The sequence below is a fragment of the Sprattus sprattus genome (genome assembly GCF_963457725.1).
Source record: "Sprattus sprattus genome assembly, chromosome: 2".
In the NCBI taxonomy this organism is placed as follows: Eukaryota; Metazoa; Chordata; class Actinopteri; order Clupeiformes; family Clupeidae; genus Sprattus; species Sprattus sprattus.
The window spans coordinates 47931271-47938770 of NC_137921.1; positions in this window are offsets into that span (position 1 = coordinate 47931271).

Consider the following 7500-nt stretch of genomic DNA (forward strand, 5'->3'; position numbering starts at 1 on the left):
TTGTTTTTTTGAGTGGTGTAGAATTACTGCCCTGTTTGATGTCTCGTTATTAGCAAGTATATTTTACTGGTCGCTAAACCTTTGATTCCTTGTCGGTTGGTGGTTCCATTATTCCATTCAATTGCGTCCTTGATATAAGGATAGCCTACTGTTCAGAGCAAATTACAGTTAGAGATTGGTGACATGTGTTGATTACGCCATCACCCATAGGTTCAGTACATTCAACATCAAATTAAAAGGCATATTGTGTGTATTCTTCGGACTGGTGAAGTCGCTGTTTAGGCGGGGTATGTACATCTGTCCCTGAATGTTTATCATTTACAATGCACTAGCCTACTGCGACATATTTTTGACATACAGTACTGTGCAAAAGTTTTAGGCAGGTGTGAAAAAATGCTGTAAACTAAGAATGCTTTCAAAAATGGAAGTGTTAACAGTTTATTTTCATCAATTCTTCATAAATTAACAAAATGCAGTGAAGGAACAGAAGAAAATTCTAAATTAAATCAATATTTGGTGTGACCAGCCTTTGCCTTCAAAATAGCATCAATTCTTCCAGATACACTTGCGCACAGTTTTTGAAGGAACTCGGCTGGTAAATTGTTCTAGCATCTTGGAGAACTAACCACAGATCTTCTGTGGATGTAGGCTTCCTAAAATTCTTCTGTCTCTTCATGTAAACCCAGACAGACTCGATGATGTAGAGATCAGGGCTCTGTGGGGGTCATACCATCATTTGCAGGACTTTCTGTTCTTCTTTAAGCTGAAGATAGTTGTTAATGACATTGGCTGTATGTTTGGGGTTATGTTCCTGCTGCAGAATACATTTGGTGCCAATCATACGCCTCCCTGATGGTATTGCATGATGGATTAGTATCTGCCTGTATTTCTCAGCATTGAGGACACCATTCATCCTGACCAAATCTCCAACTCCACTTGCAGAAATGCAGCCCCAAACTGGAAAGGAACCTCAACCATGCTTCACTGTTGCCTGCAGACTCTCATTATTGTACCTCTCTCCAGCCCTTCGGCGAACAAACTGCCTTCTTCTACAGCCAAATATTTCTAATTTTGACTCTTCAGTCCAGAGCACCTTCTGCCATGTTTCTGCACCCCAGTTTCTATGTTTTCGTGCTTAGTTCAGTCACTTGGCCTTGTTTCCTTGTCGGGGTAGAGCTTTTTGGCTGCAACTCTTCCATGAAGACCACTTCTGGCCAGACTTCCCCGGACAGTAAATGTCTGTACCTGGGTACCACTGGTTTCTTCCAGTTCTGAGCTGATGCCACTGCTTGAAATCTTCCGATTTCGAAGGTAAATAAGCTTGATGTGTTTTTCATCAGCTGCATTAAGTTTCCTTGGCTGACCACTGCGTCTACGATCCTCAACGTCTTCTTCAAAAGAGCTTGAACTGCACATTTTGAAACCCCTGTCTGCTTTGAAATCTTTGTCTGGGAGAGACCCTGCTGATGCAGTATAACTACGTTGTGTCTTGTTGCTGTGCTCAGTCTTACCATGTAAATGGATAAAAAAAAACTTTTATTGTCTACATTTTTCAAAGCATTCTTAGTTCATAGCATTTTTTCACACCTGCCTAAAACTTTTGCACAGTACTGTATATTGGTTTTAAGCATCATTGTGACTATGGCTGCGTGAGGCGTTACTCCAAATCTATGCTGAATCCACTAGACTAGAGGTTTTGAGGCTTTTCAGAATGGCAGGTCCTACTCAACAGTGACAACTCCCTACTTTTATTCAGTTTGCCGCTGTGCCGTCATTCAGTGCTGTTACCATAGCACAGAGGCAAGATGAAATGTCGATGTGAAACTGTATGAAGACAAACATAAATGCATGCAGCCAATTTGGTCCCTGGTAGCGGCGGAAAATAAGAGAAAATAATCATTTAACTCTTCATGCATCATTGCGGTGCTGATGAAAACGCAGCAGTTCAGTCCTGTTTCATGGAGTTTTACACCAGTCTATGCTGCAGGGGGGTCAACAGAGCTGCTCCGGGGGTTAATGATCTCCAACCAACATGCACACACACACCACAAACACACAGACACACACACACACACACACACACACACACAAACACACACACACACACACACACACACACACACACACACACACACACACCACAAACACACAGACACATGCACACACACACACACACACACACACACACACACACCCCAAACACACAGACACACACACACACACACACAGACACAAACACATACACAGACACACGCACACACACACACACGTCCACTTGTATTATCACACAGTGGCCTGGATGTGTACTGTGGCTTTGATTAATGCAACTGGGGATAGATGTACAAGGCATTGCTGTGCATGGCCTTGCTGGAGGTTGGCTTGCGTAATGATGTAGTGTCGCAGCCTTCGGGGAGGGCTGCCGTTGTTCGCCTGGTCGATGTGTTTGTGGCACGCTTGTCTGGTGCTCCTAATGGCTGAGCGGTTGGCAGGGTTTAGCACTGTTTTGGCTGTATCTCTGTCTGGCAGTGTGTGTGTGTGCCTGTGTGCGTTGGGGGTGGGGGCTGGGGGTGGAGGGTGGTGGTTGCTAGAACAGCTTCCTGCTGTCACTGTACTCATTCGTCTGGTAATGTTTACCAACAGAGAATGTGTATCTGTCAGTATTAGCTTACAGATGAAATGACCAGCGTCCCAGGAGGATTCCCTGTTCCCTGTGTTTAAAATGCTCTAATTGGGAAATGAATCCTTGTAAATCACACACACTTTGCCACTATTTCACTATGTCACAGGATAGAGGAGAAGATTTAATCTATTTCATTTTAAATTAAAACAGCCTTTGTCAGTATATATTTTCCATGCTGCTCCTATTCCTATGCGTATTAGTCATTAGTAACACCATTAGGACTCAACAGTGGTCTGTAGTAACATGCAGTGCAGCTGTTATTACCTGTGCAGTCCCCATCACCCTTCAGTTGATGATTCTACCCAGTCTCTTCAGCTCTACTGCCTCAGTCGTCTGTTCTCCCAGGGCACTTTAACCTTTAAAGCTCCTTTCTCTGTCTCCTTTGTAGGAAACCAGCCGTAGCCGTTGTGGTGATTCAGTGTGATATATTTCATTGTGTGGCTCCTGTCCATTGCCAACATCTTCTTTGGCTCCACGCTTTTTGGCCCACATCAGCCACCTTACTCTCCTCTAATCTCTGTGCTGAGGTTAAGTGTGTGTGTGTGTGTGTGTGTGTGTGTGTGTGTGTGTGTGTGTGTGTGTACACGCACAAAATATTTCTTCCAGCTTTAATGAAAGTATGATGCCTTCACTTAATGCTCTTTAATTACTCTTGCTCTGATTTGTAAGAGAGAAACCTGTGACTCTGAGAAGACTGAGATGAGGAGAATGTCAAACGCCTCAAGGCCTCATCCTTACTGCCACCTCAGAGAACAACAGGCAGAGAGAGAGAGAGAGAGCGAGAGAGGGCGAAAGGGAGGGACTTAATAGAAAGAGACAAACAAATCCAATACAGTTGCCTCTGAATGAATCATTACACCAACTGCCGTCCTAAAAAGAAGTAGTGTGTCTAGGTGACAAAAAAGGCCAAACAAAATAAATGGCCTCTTTTTTATCTTCTGTACGCATTGTTTGTAATGATCTGACACAAACACTGTGTGTTCTCACGAGAGCCTATTAACAGGGGCGATTCTAGGGAGTGTGGGGGCCCTAGGCAGAAATTCTTAGGGGGCCCTACCGACCAGTGTTCTTCACCCTTATGTTAGGCAAAAAAATCTGACGCCGACGCGAAATGTATGAAATAAAAGCTTTTATTTATTCAAAATATAAGAACATGTTCCAAACATGAAAAACACTTATTTTTCACTGGAAGTGGATGATGCTAGACCTGATATGCAAAAAAAAAAAACAGGGTATATCTTAAAGAATCTTTTCAGAGCATGTCACATGTTATCAATTGAGGTAAAATATATTGAACTCCAGAGGTGTAAAAAGTACTGAAATGTTGTACTCAAATAAAAGTACAATTACTTTGATAAAATTGTACTTAAGTTCAAGTAATATTACCCATCTAAAAATCTACTCAAGTAAAAGTAAAAAGTAAACATAGCAATGGTCAATTATCGAAAAATAGTTGACCACATAACGTTGGGAAGCCCCATTCAAATGAATGGAGCATTCTACAGTATTAAGAAGAGCCGTGTATGTTCATAAAGAATCTTTACAATTAATAAGCAATCAAACAGGTAGCAGCTACAGTTAACAATTCAAGTGGAACACTGGACATAAGGTTTTCATCATCAGGGTTTGGTAGGGGCACTTTATCTGTCCGTTTCGTCATAAATTTAAGTTATGATCCTGAGGAGGGAATAGAGATAGGGAAGAGATGTTTCATTTTTCTCCTTGAGCATGGCTTTCATTGCTATCACAGCATTAACAAGATAAAAGCAACATTATGCAACTATTTTACCCTTCAGAATGGGTTAAGTGTGTTGTTGTGTTGCACTTGCTTAATGTTTGACTGTGTTATGAAAGTTGTTCACTAACTAGTTCGTTAGCATCCCTAGCGATTAGCTATTTTTGCATAGGTTTGCTTTAACGCTAGCTGCTATTCAAGTTATTAGTTGGACAAAGTAGCCTAGCCACATTTTTCAATAACAGCAGTCGTCTGTTAATGTTATGCTAAGCCTAAATCATCCACTTCACTCCACTTACCGCGGCCTTTCTTTTTCTTTTCTTCATCTTCTTTTTTCTTCTTCCTCTTCTCACTACCAGATGGGTAGTTGTTCCTCTTCATTTTCCCTCAGCTTCGTTCTGTTCCGAACATCTCACATTCCCTAACGTTGTATCCACCTGTTCTATCCTGGGCTGCATAATATATGCATGTATAATTCATGCTAACCTATATCGTGCGTAATCGATGGCATGGATATTTTCACAGGGATCACAACGGTACAAACCGTCACCGTGAGACTTTCTCATTCACTCCTTTTCAAAAAGCGTATTCTCATCGTTGCATTCATTCTACACCATAGATACAAATTTGAATACATGTAATTCTATGAGTGGGTTCGTGCCGCAACCGACAATGTGAAATTCGTATTGTAGTTTTAATTTTTTTTGATCAGACCCGCTTTTGGGGGCCCCCTAGTGGCGCGGGGCCCAAGGCAATTGCCTGGTATGCCTAATGGGATGCAGCGCCTCTGCCTATTAATTGTCCTAAAGGTGGGGTGTCTGTGAACTTTGAACTGTGATTCAAAGTGATGTTCTACCAAAATACCTTACATGTGTTTGTATGCAAATCAAGTTTATTTGGACTAAGACGTGCAAATGGTTAAACACCTTTGGAAATAATCTCGTCTGGACCCGAGTGTGTGAGTGTGACCGTGTGTTTGTATTTGCATGTATTTGTGTGTGTGTGTGTTGTGTATGAATATGAATGGGTCTGTCTGTGTGATTGAATGAGCATTTGTGTAACCATGCGTCATTGTGTGTGTATGTGTGTGTAAAGATGCCACTGCATGAGTGTGTGTGCATCTGTGTGTGGAAGAAAGAGAGAGAGAGAGAGAGGGAAGGAGAAAGAGAGGGAGAAAGACTGAGAGGGAGAGAGAGAGAGGGAAGGAGAGAGAGAGAAAGACTGAGAGGGAGAGAGAGTGGAAGAGAGAGGGAGGGAGGGAGAGAGAGGGAGAGAGAGAGAGGGATGGAGAGAGAGGGAGAGAGAGAGAGAAAGCAGGCATGTGGCCTCATGTGCCTCCTCGGTTTACCCGCTCTAGCAGGCAGCGGCCCGTGCCAGTGGGCAGTGCCCACATGGGGGGAAATGATGCCTCCTGACAGCCGAGAATGCCTGTCAGGGCAGGGTGTGTGCCAAGCACCACGACACTCACAGTCATCTCACGTAAGGAAGCAAGAGCACACACACACACACACACACACACACAAACACTCAGTTTCTCAAAATCACAAATTGACACACACACACTCACACACACACAAATACACACACACACACAAACACACACACACACACACACACACACACACACACACACACACTCAGAACACTGTGCTAAGAATTGAATACATTCACACACGTGTACATACAGTTATTCCCAGAATATAATTTACTGAAACACACACTGCACTCAGAATGAATTCCCGTAACACACACACACACTCACACTATCAGACCACACATGGATTCCTTCACACAGACCCTCAGACATTTCTCTCATCCCTCCCTTGAAGCAATAAGCCCCATGTGCTTCTGTCTGTGTGTGTGTTTGTGACTGTGTGCGTGCGTGTGTGTGTGTGTCTGCGTGTGTCTGTGCGTGTGTGTGTGTGTGTGTGTGTGTGTGTGTGTGTGTGTGTGTGTGTGTGTGTGTGTGTGTGTTAGTCTGTGCGTGTGTGTGTGTGCGCTGCTGCCTTTAAATGAATGTGTGAGTGCAGACATATATAATTGGCCCCCAAGATCTAATTGCTACAATAAATAAAGCCATTAGTGTGAGGGGCTGTCATCTCTCAAGGATCCTGATTGGATGAGCTGGGAGCTGTTGCGGCAGTAGAGGAGATTTGCTGTGCACCTTTTGTTTTAAAGCACTGGGGGAAATTGGTTTCACGCTGATTCCATGCATATTCAGCCCAGGCGCCAGGGCTGAATGGGAGTTCAACGCTCTTCCCTATAATCCCAGCCTGATAGATTCAGCCAGTGTTTCACTTTTTTTTTTCAATCCACTCATGGATTAAAATACATTGATGTCGTCGATTTTGAAATGGGATGCAATGTGAGTTTCAGAAAGGATTGCACTGCTCTGACTGCTGCTGGGGTGGTACATGTGGATGTGAGCAAAAGTGTTTCCGATGTGTTGAGAAGAAGATTAGTATCGGCTTGTTAATGAATTAGATGAAACTTCAGAAAATATCCCTAGACAAAAGTCTCAAAAACAGCAATTATGGAAATAAAAATGTGTCAGAGAAGATGAATAAAATACATTTGCTATGACATTTTAATCAGTCATAAGTTTTGTTTCAGCTTGTATATGATGACAGCATTCTCCAGTGTAATATGACCAAAGGATATACCATGACTCCCCCTAAAAAGGTTTGCAGGCTTTGGGATGACTGTGGCTGTTGATCCATAGGATAAAGTTTCACAAACTGCTTCCAAAGCGACTTTCCAATTTAATTTCTTTGGTGTGGATAAGAGGATTGTTTCTGTGGTGCAATTTCATTCTTGTATCTTTAAGTACCACTTCACTGCTGCCTAGTATGTTGTCATGTTTATGAACAGCTCACTAAATCAGGGTTCATTCTTGTGTAGGTATTAGTATGGCATCTTCGTCATTATTTCCTAATCTCTCCTCACTTACTGTGTGCAGCCAGCAGCTGCTACTATCCTTCAGTCTGTTTGGAATGTGTACACACACACACACACACACACACACACACACACACACACACACACACACACACACACAACAAGAGGCTGCCTGAAGGGCTTAGCA